We start from the raw sequence: 17,399 nt of genomic DNA, 5'->3' as shown, positions 1-17,399 counted from the left end.
TCCGCCCTGTCGGTTTATGTAAGCCACTGTTCTCAGATTGGCCGCTTGGCACGATTTCTCAGATTGGTCGCTTGGAGAAGACCGTTGTAGACGGCTCTTAGTTCCAGAATGTTTATCGGCAGGCTGGCTTCCAGACTTGACCACCTTCCTTGGAAGGTTTCCCCTTGAGCGACTATGGCCCATCCCCGGAGACTTGCATACGTGGTGAGAAGGATCCAGTCCTGAATCCCGAACCTGCGGCCCTCCAGAAGGTGAGGTAATTGCAGCCACCAGGAGTGAAATCCTGGCCTTTGGCAACAGACGTATTCTCTGGTGCATGTGTAGATGAGATCCCGACCACTTGTCCAGGAGATCCAGTTGGAAGGACCGAGCATGAAACCTCCCGTACTGCAGAGCCTTGTAAGAGGCCACCATCTTCCCCAGAAGGCGAATGCACTGATGAACCGACACCCGGGCTGGCTTCAGAACATCCCGAACCAACGCTTTTTCCTCTGGAAGAAACACCCTCTGCACCTCCGTGTCGAGGATCATTCCCAGAAAAGACAACCTCCTGGTTGGTTCCAAATGTGATTTCGGAAGATTCAGGATCCAACCATGTTCCCTGAGAAGCTGGGTCGTGAGAGCTATGGACCGTAACAGCTTCTCCTTGGACGATGCCTTTATCAGCAGATCGTCCAGATATGGAATTATGTTTACCCCCTGTTTGCGGTGGAGAACCATAATTTCCGCCGTCACCTTGGTGAATACCCTCGGTGCTGTGGAGAGGCCGAATGACGGGGCCTGGAACAGAAAATGACAGTCCAACAGAGCAAATCGGAGATAAGATTGATGTGGCAGCCAAATCGGAATGTGGAGGTACGCATCCTTGATATCTAGGGATACCAGGAATTCCCCCTCCTCCAGACCTGATATCACTGCCCTTGGAGACTCCATTTTGAACTTGAACTCCCTCAGAAAATGATTTAGTGATTTTAAGTTCAGAATGGGCCTGACCGAACAATCCGGTTTCGGTACCACGAAAAGGTTTGAATAGTAACCTTTGTTTTGCATCTGGGGATGAACTGGTACGATAACCTGTGCCTCCACCAGCTTCTGGATGGCTCCCTGTAGGGTAAGACCTGACTGCCGGCAAAGCTGGCAAGCCTGATTTGAAGAACAGGTGAGGAGGGAGATCTTGAAATTCCAGCCGGTACCCCTGGGACACAATATCTAGGGATCAAGCCCGGACGACACTCAGACGTGACTGAAATGTCTGAGTCTTGCCCCCACCGGCCCAACCTCCAGGCCGCGCTATCGACCGTCATGCTGAGGACTTTCGCGTACCAGAAGCAGGTTTCTGTTCCTGGGAACCTGTAGCAGCAGTTTCTTGGATTTTGGCCGACCTCCTCTAAAGAAGGTGTTGGACGGTTTGGCCTTTCTTGTTTTAGTAACACGAAAGGACTGTGATGCTGCTGAAGGAAAAGGTTTCTTCACAGCAGGCGCAGCTAAGGGAAGAAAAGGTGACTTACCTGCTGTAGCCGTGGAGATCCACGCATCCAACGCTTCCCCAAAGAGAGCCTGACCTGTGTGAGGTAGGGTCTCCACACCTCTCCTAGATTCCACGTCGGCAGACCACTGGCGCAGCCACAGTCCTCGACGAGCTGAGACAGACATGGAAGAAATTCCTGCAGCCATTGAACCCAGGTCCTTCATGGATTCCACCATAAATCCTGAAGAATTCTGAATGTTACGTAAAAACAATTCTACGTCACTTTTATCCATAGTATCCAAATCATCAAGTAACGTGCCTGACCACTTTACTATAGCTATGGAAATCCATGCACAGGCAATAGTAGGCCGTAGTATCGCCCCTGAAGCCGTGTATATGGAGTTGAGTGTAGTATAAATTTTGCGATCAGCCGGTTCTTTTAAGGCGGTAGATCCTGGAACAGGTAAAACCACCTTTTTAGAAAGTCTGGATACAGACGCGTCCACTATGGGTGGGTTTTCCCATTTTTCCCTATCCTACTCTGGGAAGGGAAAAGCAACCAGAACCCTTCTAGGGATCTGGAATTTTTTCTCCGGGTTTTCCCATGCTTTCTCAAATATAGCATTTAATTTTTTGAACGCAGGGAAGGTTAGCGAGGCTTTCTTATGGTCCGTGAAGTAAGCCTCCTCAACCTGCTCAAGTGTTGTATCAGCAATATTCAACACATCCCTTATAGCATCTATCATCAACTGCACCCCTTTAGCAAGAGATGCGGCTACCCTGAGTACATCCCCATCACTGCCTGCTGTGTCAGAGTCGGTATCCGTGTCACCCTGCATAATCTGTGCAAGAGCACGTTTATGGGAACCTCTAGAGGGGGGCCCTGAGGTAACAGAACCGGACCAAACTGCCATAGAGTTCTGTAAAGCCTGAGTTGCAGATTAATTCTGTGCAACCCTAGTAGAAATTTGGGAAATCATGGATTTGATAGAGGATAACCATTCAGGCTCCCTTGCTGGTATCTGTTCTAAAACAGTGCAATCCTGATTACATGGAATGGGATCATCCTGAGAGGACATATCCTCTGCTGCATATGACACAGAGTCCCTGGACATAGCTTAATGGAGACCACAGACACTACACACACACACACACACACACACACACACACACACACGGACAGAGTTTCATCCCCAAAAATGGCAAGAGAGACACAGAGATTGGAGCCAACCCACACACAGCGCTTTCCAGGTATAGGGAGACCCTAAACCAGCGCTGACTGTACTTTAATAGGTTACACAGTCTTTACACAGCCTACTACTCCCTGGTACCGTGAGAGATAGCTGGAGTTGCTCTGGAGGGACTGCACAAAGTGCACATCACTGACAGCGTTTCTGCAGGCAGGAAAATGGCGTTGAACGCTGCTAGGTTCGCTCTGAGAAGCTCCGCCCCCTTAATGGCATTGTCTTCCCGCTCTTCATAAGATTATACTGGCCTGAGGATTTATGCTGGCAGAGATCCCGGGACCCTGACAGGCTTGAGAGGTCAGTGTAGGATGTAGGCGCTGGCTCAGGGCGCCCCTCACAGCACCGCACTATGGTGGTCATTCCGAGTTGATCGCTCGCTAGCAGTTTTTAGCAGCCATGCAAACGCTATGCCGCCGCCCACTGGGAGTGTATCTTAGCTTAGCAGAAGTGCGAACGAAGGGATCGCAGAGCGGCTACAAAATATTTTAGTGCAGTTTCAGAGTAGCTTCATACCTACTCAGCGCTTGCGATCACTTTAGACCATTCAGTTCCTGATTTGACATCACAAACACGCACTGCGTTCGCTCAGCCACGCCTGCGTTTTTCCTGGCACGCCTGCATTTTTCCGAACACTCCCTGAAAACGGTCTGTTGACACCCAGAAACGCCCTCTTCCTGTCAATCACTCTGCGGCTGCCAGTACGACTGAAAAGCATCGCTAGACCCTGTGTAAAACTACATTGTTCGTTGTTAAAGTACGCCGTGCATGCGCATTGCGCAGCATACGCATGCGCAGAAATGCCATTTTTTTTGCATCATCGCTGCACAGCAAACTAATGCAGCTAGCGAACTCGGAATAACCACCTATGTACCGCTGAGCCCCGGAGCGCAGATAGTACTGCACTCCATACCCTTTTGTCGCCATCTTCACACCGGCTCCCCACTTGCTAGGGGGGCCGGTGACTAACTCGCCATCGATCTTCTGTCTCTGTAAGGGGGTGGCGGCATCCTGCCGGGGTGAGCGATCCCCTGTGGCGGGGAACGTTCGATCTCCTCAGGAGCTGAGTGTCCTGTCAGCAGGGATAGTGGCTCATAACCCGCAGGGCAGACACTACTCCCCCCTTAGTCCCACGAAGCAGGGAGGCTGTTGCCAGCATCCTCCATGTAAAATTAAAAACTCTAAAATAACTTTTACTAAAGAAGCTCTGTAGAGCTCCCCCAGCTGTGACCGGCTCCTCCGGGCACATTTTCTAAACTGAGTCTGGTAGGAGGGGCATAGAGGGAGGAGCCAGCCCACACTCTCAAACTCTTAAAGTGCCAATGGCTACTAGTAGACCCGTCTATACCCCATGGTACTAATGTGGACCCCAGCATCCTCTAGGACGTAAGAGAAATAAGATCTATGACCCAGGGATCCTGGCACAAACTTGTCCAGATCTGACTGAAGAATTTGAGTTGGGCTCCCACCCGCCAGTCTTCCAGGCATCGCGGTCGACCGTCATGCTGAAGGCTTTGAGGAAGCAGAGCTTGAGAAGAACCTCTGGTTTTGCCTCTAAACTTGGCTGTCCAAAAGGACTGTAAATTGGAACCTGAGTAAGCCTTCCTTGCTGGGAAAGCTGCAGAAGGAAGATATGTGGACTTACCCGCAGTAACTTTGGAGATCCATTTGCCTAGTTCCTCTCCAAATAAGGCCTCTCCTGTGAAGAGTAGGCCTTCCACGCTTTTCCTGGAGTCCGCGTCAGCAGTCCACTGGCGTAGCAGTGGTGCGTGCATTAAGCAAGCCTATTTCTTTTATGGCTTCTACCATAAAGTTCGCAGAGTCCTGTATATGTTGCAGGAGGACAAAAAAAAAATCCCCTTGAGGCAAGGTATCTAACCCCTCAATAAGGTTATCTGACCATTTGGCAATGGCTTTAGTAATCCATCCACATGCTATAGTGGCTCTCTGAGCCGCCCCAGCTGCTGTATACAAGAATTTGAGTGAGGTCTCAATTCTACGATCAGCCGTGTCTGTCAGGACGTCTGCACCCGGGACAGGCAATACAATTTTTCGTGACAGCCTGGATAATAACGCATCCACTATTGATGGATTTTCCCATTTTTTTCCTATCCTCAGGAGTAAAAGGAAATGATGATAGCAACCTTTTAGGGATTAGAAATGTTCTATCAGGATTAACCCACGGTTCTCCAAACAGGGTATTTAGTTCCTTTGACACAGGAAAAGTGGCTGAGGATTTATTTTTTATATTAACATAAGATTCCTCACTCTCCTCTGTCACCTTATCAGGGATATACAGAACTTCTCTGATAGCCTCTATGAGAGCCTCTATTCCCTGTGACAGAGTAGCCTCCCCCACTCTGAGTCCACCTCCCCCTCCTCCATGTCTGACCCTTCATCATCAGTCACACTGCAGGATATGGGCCAAAGTAAGGTTTTGTGGACAAAGATGCTGGTTTGGGTACCGAGTCTCTTTTCATAAACTCAGTCATCGATTGTCTTAACTATTGCGTCTCTTTCTCATTGCGGGACAATTTTGTAGAAATATTGGAAATCATTCCCTTAATGGAGTCCAGCCATGCTGGCTCTGCCCCGCTAGCCTGGGAAGGTACACTACACCGAGTACACAGTAGTGAACCCCCTGGAGAAGAGGAACACTGTGCCTTACATGAAACACACTCTTTGCCTGACATACTGTAACAGTGACAGCACACACTCAGGAAAAGGTTAAATGCACAATTAACACAAAAAGAACCTTTCCAGGGAGACACAGAGATAGTATGGAGACAGCACACGGCGTCCTTACCGCTAATGCCAAGCTTAGCCAGGTCACAGACTAAGTACCAAGATTAGGGACTCAGTACACTAATAATCGCTCCCCCCGTGGGGAACAGGACCATTAACCCTTTAAGAGGGTGGGCCTTCTCCCCTAGTGGACCCTTCTATACCCCATGGTACTAGAGAGATTCCCAGTATCCCCTAGGGTGTAAGAGAAATGGGGGGTGTCAATGCTCTCTCTGGCACAGAGCACCGAAAAGCCTAGTTACGGCTCTGCTAGTGAGTATTGTGTTTTTTTTGTGAGTGTGTGTGTGTGTGTGTGTAAGCAGCGCTACTAGAGAGATCACATCTACTGGGGGCACTTCTACTAGGGGCACATCAACTGTGGGCATATTTACTGGTGGCATATCTACTGGGGGCATAACTACTGGGAGCACATCTACTGGGGGGGCATAACTACTGACTGGGGGCATATCTACTTGGGGCAAAGGGGGCATAACTACTGACTGGGGGCATAACTACTTAGGGCATATCTACTGGGGGCAGTACTAATGAGGGTATTGCATAGGGGGCACTTAATAAGGGGCACCACTCCTGGGGACATAAGGGGCACTACTACTGGGGACACTATATAAGGGGCACCAATACTATGGGCTCTACATAAGGGGCACTAGAACTGTGGGCACTGCCACTACAGTGGACATTGCATAAGGGGCACTACTACTGAGGGCATTGTATAAGGGGCATTACTGCTGTGGGCATTATGTGTATTTGGGGTGCTACTACTGTGGGCTTTGTGTATAAGGGACACTAATGTGTGTCATAACATGAATAAGGCACACTACTATGTGGTGTAATGTGAATAAGATTGTGCTACTATGCGGCATAATTTGAATTGGGGGTACTATTGGGTGACCACACCCCTTTCTTTTTAAGACCACACCCTTTTTTTGTGACATGCGCAATCCCTTTATTGCACAGATGTAGGAGGGTTTTGGTTCCATCACCTCTCTAGAACCACTTTAAGCACTATCCGTTTCCCCCTACACACACACCCACCCACCCACCCTTACACATAAAGCTATTTGCTTCTGAATGGAGCAACAATTGAATTACTCCTTCAGTGCCAACTAGTGGCAGTCATGGGGTAAAACATTTGAATCACCCCCATTGTGTCTTCTTGTAAAAACAGTTTTCCAGAATATGTGCTGGCATAAAATCCAGTAAAGTCATGTCACACTGGCATTTTGTAAAACTGACATTACTCATGCAGAAATATATTTCAGAATGGTGTCACATGGGTTCTTTTATTGCTGTGTGTTTTTTTCACATTGGAATATACCAAATAATTTTATTAGCAGTTTAACAGCATTATAGTTTCATGTTAAAAAATGCAGTGCTTACAAAGCTAAGAGCAATTATTGAACACTTGTGGCGATAACAAATGCAAATATTTGAGCCTGTAAAATTAATTTCAGTTTTTGGGGGAATTCAACTATTGTCCCAACCGCGGGCATCCATTATTTCTGCCCGTACCGTCCTGAGGTGGTGAGCTGAAACATGCGAAAAGTCCGGCTTTCACATACTGTTTTACACCTCATGGCTTTCACATACTGTTTTACACGTCTAACCCAGTCTTTTGTACACAAAAAGCAATGGAGGTGAAGTTACTCGTGCACACCGCCACAATTAATTTACTATCGCCCCGTGTAAAGCGACAGGAAATCAAACAATTGAATCATTCCTATAAATGCTGTGTGTGACAAGGGAAGCAGAAACATCATTGTTTAAGTGGTTGTTTTTTATAAGCAATTTGGATTTTTGACCAAAACTTGCAGGGCATTATTCATAGTCAGTCTAAAATTATAAAGGAGGGCATAGTTCCCAGAGTGGGCAAGGGGCTGCTCTACCGCTTCATCTCCGGGGAGAAATGTCCTGGGGTCGTAATGTCTGGCTGATGGCCTGGTGCCCGGCCTGGGGAGGGTTGCGCCATTTTCTCCTTTTATTAAGCAGCAGGAGCCTGCACCTAGAGTGAGTGTGTGTGTGTGTGTGTGTGTGTATATATTTATACACACACACACACACACACACACACACACACACACACACACACTCCGTATAAATATATATATATATATATATATATATATATATATATATATAATATTACAGACAATACAGCACTCCTTGACATAGTAAAAACAGGTGCGGTGCCAGGTTCATTTGAAAAAATAAACACATTCACTTTCATGAAAAAAAGCAAAGAACCAGCACTCTTTTATTTGAAAAACTCACATGGAGTCCATGAATAGTCCAGAGATCAGCAGCAAAAGCCCATCCGACAATCGTCTCAACCAGCTTGCTGTTGGTTTTCCTCAGGGGCTATTGGAAGTTCACTGATCTCCAGCCACAATGCAGTACAATGTAGTACATTGTGGCTGGAGACCAGAGAACTTCCTGGACATTTGGCTTTTGGAAGGACTTCTAGTTATTTTTAGGTCCACTGTAAAGTTTATCCAGATTCTTTTGTTTCCACTGTAAAGTTTACGCATATGTTAGAAATAACCGCCAAGAAGTAAACTGTCCTATAAAGACTATGGGGCCGATTTATCACCATCTGCATCCAAGCGGATGGCATGTGATAAAATCAACCGAATCCGCACTATGGGGGTAATTCCAAGTTGATCGCAGCAGGAATTTTGTTAGCAGTTGGGCAAATCCATGGGGGTAATTCCAAGTTGATCGCAGCAGGATTTTTGATAGCAATTGGGCAAAACCATGTGCACTGCAGGGGAGGCAGATATAACATGTGCAGAAAGAGTTAGATTTGGGTGGGTTATTTTATTTCTGTGCAGGGTAAATACTGGCTGCTTTATTTTTACACTGCAAATTAGATTGCAGATTAAACACACCCCACCCAAATCTAACTCTCTCTGCACATGTTATATCTGCCTCCCCTGCAGTGCACATGGTTTTGCCCAATTGCTAACAAAAATCCTGCTGCGATCAACTTGGAATTACCCCCATGTGCACTGCAGGGGAGGCAGATATAACATGTGCAGAAAGAGTTAGATTTGGGTGGGTTATTTTATTTCTGTGCAGGGTAAATACTGGCTGCTTTATTTTTACATTGCAAATTAGATTGCAGATTGAACACACCACACCCAAATCTAACTCTCCCTGCACATGTTACATCTGCCTCTCCTGCAGTGCACATGGGGGGTCATTCCGAGTTGTTCGCTCGCTAGCTGCTTTTAGCAGCATTGCACACGCTAGGCCGCCGCCCTCTGGGAGTGTATCTTAGCTTAGCAGAATTGCGAACGAAAGATTAGCAGAATTGTGAATACAAAATTCTTAGCAGTTTCTGAGTAGCTCGAGATTTACTCCTACACTGCGATCAGCTCAGCCCGTTTCGTTCCTGGTTTGATGTCACAAACACGCCCTGCGTTCGGCCAGCCACTCCCCCGTTTCTCCAGACACTCCCGCTTTTTATCCTGGCACGCCTGAGTTTTTCCGCACACTCCCAGAAAACGGCCAGTTTTCATCCAGAAACACCCACTTCCTGTCAATCACACTCCGATCACTTCAACGATGGAAATTCTTCGTTCGGACGTGAGTAAATCTCCTAAGTTTTGAGCTAAAATACTTAGCGCGTGCGTACTGCGTACCATGCGCATGCGCATTTTCGCCTTAATCGCTCCGTTGCGAAAATCGGCAACGAGCGGACAACTCGGAATGACCCCCACGGTTTTGCCCAACTGCTAACAAAATTCCTGCTGCGATCAACTTGGAATTACCCCCTATGATAATTAATTACATTGCACAGATGTATCAATTATCGCATGCAGGGACAGAGCTTGCGAGGGGCGGTGACGTGCCACTTGGCAGACGTGGCATGGGAAACGGAGGCGAGTTCGGGACACACGTTGCCACTGTGCCCCAGAAAATGGGTGCTCTGCGCCTTGCCCCGTGCTGGGCAGCCCCCAACATGTGATTTTATCATTAGCAGCTTTGCAACCATAGCAAAACTGCTAATAAGACTGAGTGAGGTCCATAGGGAGGTATCCAGTTAGCCGCAAAATCGCGTAAAATTTCCACACAAATTTTTTCACGTCAATCGCAGACCCGCGAAAATGGCTTTTCATGGGTTTGCGCGCTCCCGTTTTTCACACTATCCTATTCCAAACGGGACTTGGGCCAAACTTAGATACGGCCCTGCATTACAGTACATACTTGTCTTGCATTTATCATAGATAACAAATTCAACGCGATCTGGGTGGGATCTTAGTGCCCAGGATCACATTGCAATATGCGTTCCTATCGGCAGTATGTAGTATCCAGCACATGCATGGACAAGGGCTCCGAAAGGGTCCCGTCCCTGCGATGTGCTGAGTGGGGAGTGCTTGATGCGTGGTAGCCTCACCATCATGCACAGGGGCAATTTTCAGTGGAGGGTTCCTGGGGTGTAAACGTCGGTTTACTTACAGGACTAAAAGCACTACTTTAAAAAGACATTTAATACACTTTAAATGGAGCCGCTGCGGCCACTGTACTCAATCCTTAGCCTATGTACTTTTTACACCATTAGCGTACAAAGCCCCGTACCGTGTACGTACTTTGCGTACAAACGCCGCGCTGGCCGTACAAAGTACCCTCAGTGCGTACACCCAAAGATACTAAGTGAGCACTTAGCAGCTACACATGTGACTGTAATACACTTATAACCTTAGCAGGGAAAGGAGACACAACACCAGATTGTATTTAAAATGCCGGGTTCCGACACACCAACATATAATTACTGAAGGGGGTTACAATAACAATACAATACAATAATGGCTACAATCAATGGTACATACGTGTTTGGTTTCGCCTGCGCTTCCCAGTCTGGTCCTCAGTCATCAAGGTAGATGACCTTCAGAGTGTGTGTGACCGGGCATGCAGTTGGCTCTTTTTTACAATAGTCCAAAACCTAACACAATGGATACTGTAATCTCTTTGTCCATTGGACACAGGGATGGTCATTTACAGTACAGGAGAGGTCATAGGTCGGTTTGAATAGGTGGGCGATGTCTGTTCCAGGTGCACTTGCAGGTGGTCTCCTCTGGGTTCCCGCTGCATACCAAATGTACAGTAAATACAGTTAATATTTATATTCTGCTACTGAGCATAACTATTCGCAGGAGCGTGCGATCTTCTTCAAACCAACACCGGAATGTTTCCCTTAATATACCCTACAGCTGGATACCAAACACCACCATATAAACTAATTCTGTCCCCTCCTATCCTGTAAAGGTGAATCCCTTTGTTCAGATACCATTTAAACTATTGTAACTTGCTGGTGTGGTGCAGGGGGACTATGTGTACATTGTGCACTATTTGGATTAAATATGTAATGTGTTTTTATGGCTTTTCCATGCGATCACAAACTCTACCGTAATTACCCATACCACGCGCTAATACGCAGGACTGCAGGAGCGACCATACGCAAATTGCGAATATGTGCACGCACGGCAGAATAAGTACGCGCACGAAGGCCATCTGTGTGTAGTTTGTACGTGATGTGTGTACTGCAATATTTTTCGACTTCGACAGGGGTGTCCTGCCGGATCTACATCCAGCGATCAGGAGATTGCGGTAGCTGCAGGGGCCAATATCGGGAATAGAAACTTATGGTGGACATGGCTGTGTGCAGCAATGAAGGGATCGCAGCAGGTGTTTTCGGGGACATAGCCACAAATACTGTTTGATAGAAGTGTTGACATTAAACAAAAAGGTTTCTATTTCAAATGCTATTATTCTCATGTTACATGATCCATTCCACTTGTATACTTATCTACTCTATTCGGAAATGTATTGTGTACTGTTATTTTTCACAATTTGCAAAATCACAAAGGAACCACGCCTCCATTCACAAAGCAGTCTAATCTCACCTAGGTATGACAAGGGGAGGGAGTCATTTGAAACTGTACCTGCCATAAATATGTGAACAGATTTGCAACTGCATCTTGTGATTTGGATGCAAGTGACTGAATAAAGCCCTTAGTTTCTCAGATCAGGGCAAATTCAATTGTGCCCGTCAATTTTTCACGCGAAAAAAAGGAGTTTTACTGCGATTTTACCTATTGGTCATTATCAGGCAATTCAATTGTAGCTATCTTTTTCCCAATAAGTTCCAGATCTGTGTGTTTTCGCAGCCTCAAAAAAAGGGGCAGAAAAATCCCTGATAGTGGCAGCTTTCGGGGATAATTGAACAGCCCCTGGGGGATAAATTAGCATTTGGCAACTTATACACTTTATATTAACATCAAATATTGTTAAAGGTCTAAATCATCTGTGTACACTTAAATGTATATGTATCTTTTTTTCTTTCAATTTTGATTTTAACCCATCACAGCTGACAATTGTATTTAATTATTTTACTTATTGTTATTAAAAGATAGTTTTTACATGCACTAACACAAACTTATATAACATATGTTGCACCATTGACATATTGTTGGAGAGTCATCCAGGGTTTTATGAGACGAGTAGCTTTCCCTCCTGCTGGGGGACCCCAATGATAATGTCACCGGGATATGTTCTATAGGAGGTTTGCACAGACCAACAGCTGGTAGAATTACAAGTGTGTCATGTGATTCGGCTTGAGCATCTTAGGAACCTGTTCCTGATTCCTTAAGATTTCTTTAGCTGAGAAAATGGAGGATGCAGTGTTACATTAATAAGCATAAGTGATTCACTGCAAAAAGAAAGAGGACGTGTCCTATTAGCTCTTCCTCCTCCTCATCTTCAGGGAGTGTTAAAAAAAAAAAAAAGATTTTCTGCCAGAAATGACACCTGACAGTGATTCATCCCTATCTAAGGTCTCCCTTTGAAGGCGTGGCACTTTATCTCCGTCCTTTTTCATCTCTCTCCAAGCCTTAGTAAATGGACACCTTAATGTCCAGCAGAACCTTTAATTAAATAGATAGTATGATCCATCTCAGTTGTGTTCCTTCAACAGACCTTTCCGATCTGCCCCTGAGGCAGCTGATTACCTGAACATAGAAAATGGTAATCTATTTGGACCAGAATTCCTACAAAAGGTACAAGCATGTCATAAAGCCAAATGTGGATGTCACACATTCAAACAGCTTTTCCGGAAGACAAAGTCAGTACCAAAGGCCTTCAGGACAGTGCCATGTTTCTAAGCAGGGTCAGAATAGATCCAATTTGGCAAAACAAAGATTCATTGTTCAAAAGGAAGACGTGCTGGAAAGTGTTATGGATTCCAGTATAGTGTAGGGGACACTATCACAATGTTAGACAGAAGACATTAGTGACCAAAACAGGGGTCTCCCTGCTTATGTCAAATTTCACATCCAGGGTTAAATGTAACAAATAAATTCTAGCAGTCAATTAGATGCTGCTTTTGACTTGACACTAGATAACAAAATATAGAATTGTTCCTTTACTCTTAAGTTGGGTACACACTAGGCGATGTGCTCCGTGCCCAACATCGCCAAGTATTTCCCCTCTCGGGCCAATCAGGTTCTAGCTATTATCTTCTACAAGGTGCTAGAGAAACTATAAATAGAATTTGATTGGTTGCTATGGGCAACATCTCCACTTCTATAAACCCGCACTTTAGAAAATATACCCCTTAGAAGGGATTGAACAGCCATTTGTTCTGATCAGAAAAACAGTTCTTACAGACCGGAAGTCAATGTGATATTAAACATGTCCATATGCCTGAAGGCCTGTCACATTTACTCCATCTGCATGTTAAGGGCCCCATACACTTATGCGACCACATGTCGCAGGCGATCACCCCGGCAGCCTCTCGGAGGGCAGGATCGCCCAAGATACATCGTATGCTGTCCTTTTGCATATGATGTATCTTGGGCGATCCCAGCCATGCCCCCAGGTCGGACCTGATTGAATGTGCAGCACAGTCAATCTGGAGGATCCGATCCGATGCTCACGGGAAGGCGCATCGGATCGGAAACACCTCCAAAAGGCCCGATTTCATCCGATATATCGAGCCGAATGCCCCGAAATCAGATGAAATTGGGCATTATCGCTCTAGTGTATGGGGCCCTTTAGATTTAAGATATGCATTTCACAGATATATTGTACCCAGGAACGTGCGGTAAGCTAAATGGCTCAGGAGGCACTGGCTAGCACCTGAGACAGATTTACACAAAATATATGAGCCAAAGGGTACATCTGGGCATTAAACACAGGTGTAACAGTATAAACTCCTGAAAATTTGTTGAATTTTGATCAGAGATGTGCGGAAAAGATAGTCAACCTCACCTGCCACAGACTTTTTACTATGGGGTATATGCAATTGCGGTCGAATTCCGGCTGAAATGCGACCGTTTTTAAATTCGACACAATTCGACAGACACCCTCCCGCCGGGACCCAAATTCGATATATTCAGTAAAAAACGGATTCGACAGTACCGCTGTCGAAAAACGGACCAATTGACGATAGTGTGCGGCCTGGATTCAACTTCATGGACGGCACAAAAGTGTGTAAAAAATCCTGGAAAAAAATGCGTGGGGTCCCCCCTCCTAAGCATAACCAGCCTCGGGCTCTTTAAGCCGGTCCTGGTTGTAAAAATACGGGGGGGAAAATGACAGGGGATCCCCCGTATTTTCACAACCAGCACCGGGCTCTGCGTCCGGTCCTGGTGCAAAAAATACGGGGGGACAAAAGACGTAGGGGTCCCCCGTATTTTTCACACCAGTACCGGGCTCCAGCACGCGGTTGACCGCGAGTAACCTCACTGCTGACCGCAAAGTCCCCACCATTGAATATAATGGAGCGGCATAGTGCTATGCGCCGTCTGACAGCTCAGACGCGCACAGCCAATCAGGAGAGTGCCACGACGTGGCGCTCCCTGATTGGCTGAAGGGACCCTCTGTGACAGGAGTCACGGGGTGTCCCGGCATTCGGGGAAAGGGGTCCCATGTGTAAACATGGGACCCCTTTCAGTGCGTGGTCCGGGTTTTGCGTTTTATTAATTTGCCAAGTACGTGGATTACAAGGAGGAGACGACAGATCTACACAGGATTTTGGTGAGTATAATTTTATTTTCAGGTACCCCATGGATTCTACGTGGAGAAGATGACCGAGTCGGCATGTCAACATAGGTAAGTATGTGTGTGTCGGCGTGCATGTATGTAATAAAGTTTTACTTTCACGGTGTGCGTGTACTGTTTTTATTTGGGTATTTTTTTTGCAGTAGAACTACAGGTACCAGTGGGCCAGTTTCCCCCCCGCATGCTGGTACTTGTGGTTCTCCAAGCACCAGGTTGCGGGGAGGCTTGCTGGGACTTGTAGTTCTGCTACAAAAAACAATATTCTTTATTTTGTCACTTGGCTATCAGCCTCCCATCCGCAGCCCTTGGATGGGGGGGGGGACAGCCTCGGGCTTCACCCCTGGCCCCTGGGTGGCTGGAGGGGGGACCCCTTGATTTAAGGGGTCCCCACTCCTCCAGGGTACCCCGGCCAGGGGTGACTAGTTGGGGATTTAATGCCACGGCCGCAGGGACCGGTATAAAAGTGTCCCCCGGCTGTGGCATTATCTCTCCAGCTAGTGGAGCCCGCTGCTGGTGTGAAAAATACGGGGGACCCCTACGTCTTTTGTCCCCCATATTTTTTGCACCAGGACCGGACGCAGAGCCCGGTGCTGGTTGTGAAAATACGGGGGATCCCCTGTCATCCCCCCCCCCCCCCCCCCCGTATTTTTACAACCAGGATCGACTCAAAGAGCCCGAGGCTGGTTATGCTTAGGAGGGGGGACCCCACACATTTTTTTTCAGGATTTTTAACCCATTCCCACCCCTTCCCACTGAAAAACATGCTCTGATCTCTCCATATTATTTTAGTCAGTAAAAAAATAAAATATTCTTTTAAAAAATATCTAAATAATACTTGTGGCTCCTAATAGACAAACCAAGTACATAATCCCTTCTAATATAAATAGATAGGCTATTAGCAATAAAAAAAACACAAAAAAAAACATGTTTTTAATTTTTTTTTATCAGATCCCGCCAGCAAAATGAGGTGGACTGAAATTGACGAAATGACTGTCGAAAAGCACTGTTGTCAAATCGACATTCTTCAATTGAATATACTTTTGTCGAAAAGCCGCATTTTTACCATTGCAGACATGTCGAATTTGACTACTGTCGAATTGCAAAAAGTCGAATTTGAAACGGGCGTTTTTTTGTCGAAAAGTACTGTATTGCATTGTCGAATCATTTTTTTGTGTCTAAAATGCCCCGTTTTTCGACATTTGCGGCAATTCAACCGCAATTGCATATACCCCTATATTGGCTATAACAATTCTTAGAATAATGCAAAGTAGATATTTCTAACACATTCTTTGTATTTTTCATATACTTTATACAGTCAAAACTCTGGCACAACTGTTAGTATTTCTGCATACAAAGACAAGGTTGCAGGTGCACAATTCAAACACTACCAATTTATTAATAATAATCTTTGCAATAAAATTTTGCATTTTGAGCGAGGTTCTTCGCATAGTTATGGCCAGTTATGGGGTACAAATCTGGGGTGCGGAACACCCCAAAATGAAGCAGCTGAGTGACCCCAGGTCAACACTAAAGTGAAAAAATATTTAGTGAAAAAATAGGATTTTAATACCTACCGGTAAATCCTTTTCTCTTAGTCCGTAGAGGATGCTGGGGACTCCAAAAGGACCATGGGGTATAGATGGGATCCGCAGGAGACATGGGCACTTTAAGACTTTAAATGGGTGTGAACTGGCTCCTCCCTCTATGCCCCTCCTCCAGACCTCAGTTATAGGAACTGTGCCCAAGGAGATGGACATTTCGAGGAAAAGGATTTATGTTAACTAATGATGAGATACATACCAGCTCACACCACAACACACCGTACAACATGGCATTTTAAGAAAATACCAGTTAACAGCATGAACCAAAAACAGCAACAGGCTGAACATAACCGAAACACAACCTTTGTGTAACAAAAGCCATAACTATCAACAAATACTGCAGATAGAGTCCGCACTGGGACGGGCGCCCAGCATCCTGTACAGACTAAGAGAAAAGGATTTACCAGCAGGTATTAAAATCATATTTTCTCCTACGTCCTAGAGGATGCTGGGGACTCCAAAAGGACCATGGGGTTTATACCAAAGCTCCAGACCGGGCGGGAGAGTGCGGACGACTCTACAGCACCGATTGAGCAAACATGAGATGCTCATCAGCCAGGGTATCAAACTTGTAGAACTTAGCAAAAGTGTTTGAACCCGACCAAGTAGCTGCTCGGCAAAGTTGAACCACCGAGACTCCTCGGGCAGCCGCCCAAATGAGCCCACCTTCCTGGTAGAATGGGCCTTCACCGACTTCGGTAACGGCAATCCAGCCGTAGAATGAGCCTGCCGAATCGTATTACAGATCCAGCGTGCAATAGTCTGCTTAGAAGCAGGAGCCCCAATTTTATTGGGAGCATACAGGATAAACAGAGCCTCGGTTTTCCTAATCTGAGCCGTTCTGGCAACATACATTTTCAAAGCTCTGACTACATCGAGAGACTTTGAATCAGCCACGGCTTCAGTAGCCACAGGCACCACAATAGGTTGGTTCATGTGAAACGAAGAAACCACCTTTGGCAGAAATTGTTGGCGAGTTCTCAATTCCGCTCTATCCACATGGAAGATCAAATCGGGGCTCTTGTGAGACAAAGCCGCTAATTCCGACACCAGTGTGAGAAATTTTAACTCAACCTTTCGTAAAGGTTCAAACCAGTGTGACATAAGAAACTGCAACACCACGTTAAAGTCCTATGGTGCCACTGGGGGCACCAATGGAGGTTGGATGTGCAGCACTCCTTTCACGAAAGTCTGAACCTCTGGAAGGGCGGCCAATTCTTT

This window comes from Pseudophryne corroboree, chromosome 9 (assembly GCF_028390025.1).
Source record: "Pseudophryne corroboree isolate aPseCor3 chromosome 9, aPseCor3.hap2, whole genome shotgun sequence".
Taxonomy (NCBI): Eukaryota; Metazoa; Chordata; class Amphibia; order Anura; family Myobatrachidae; genus Pseudophryne; species Pseudophryne corroboree.
Note: the sequence above shows the minus strand (reverse complement) of the source record.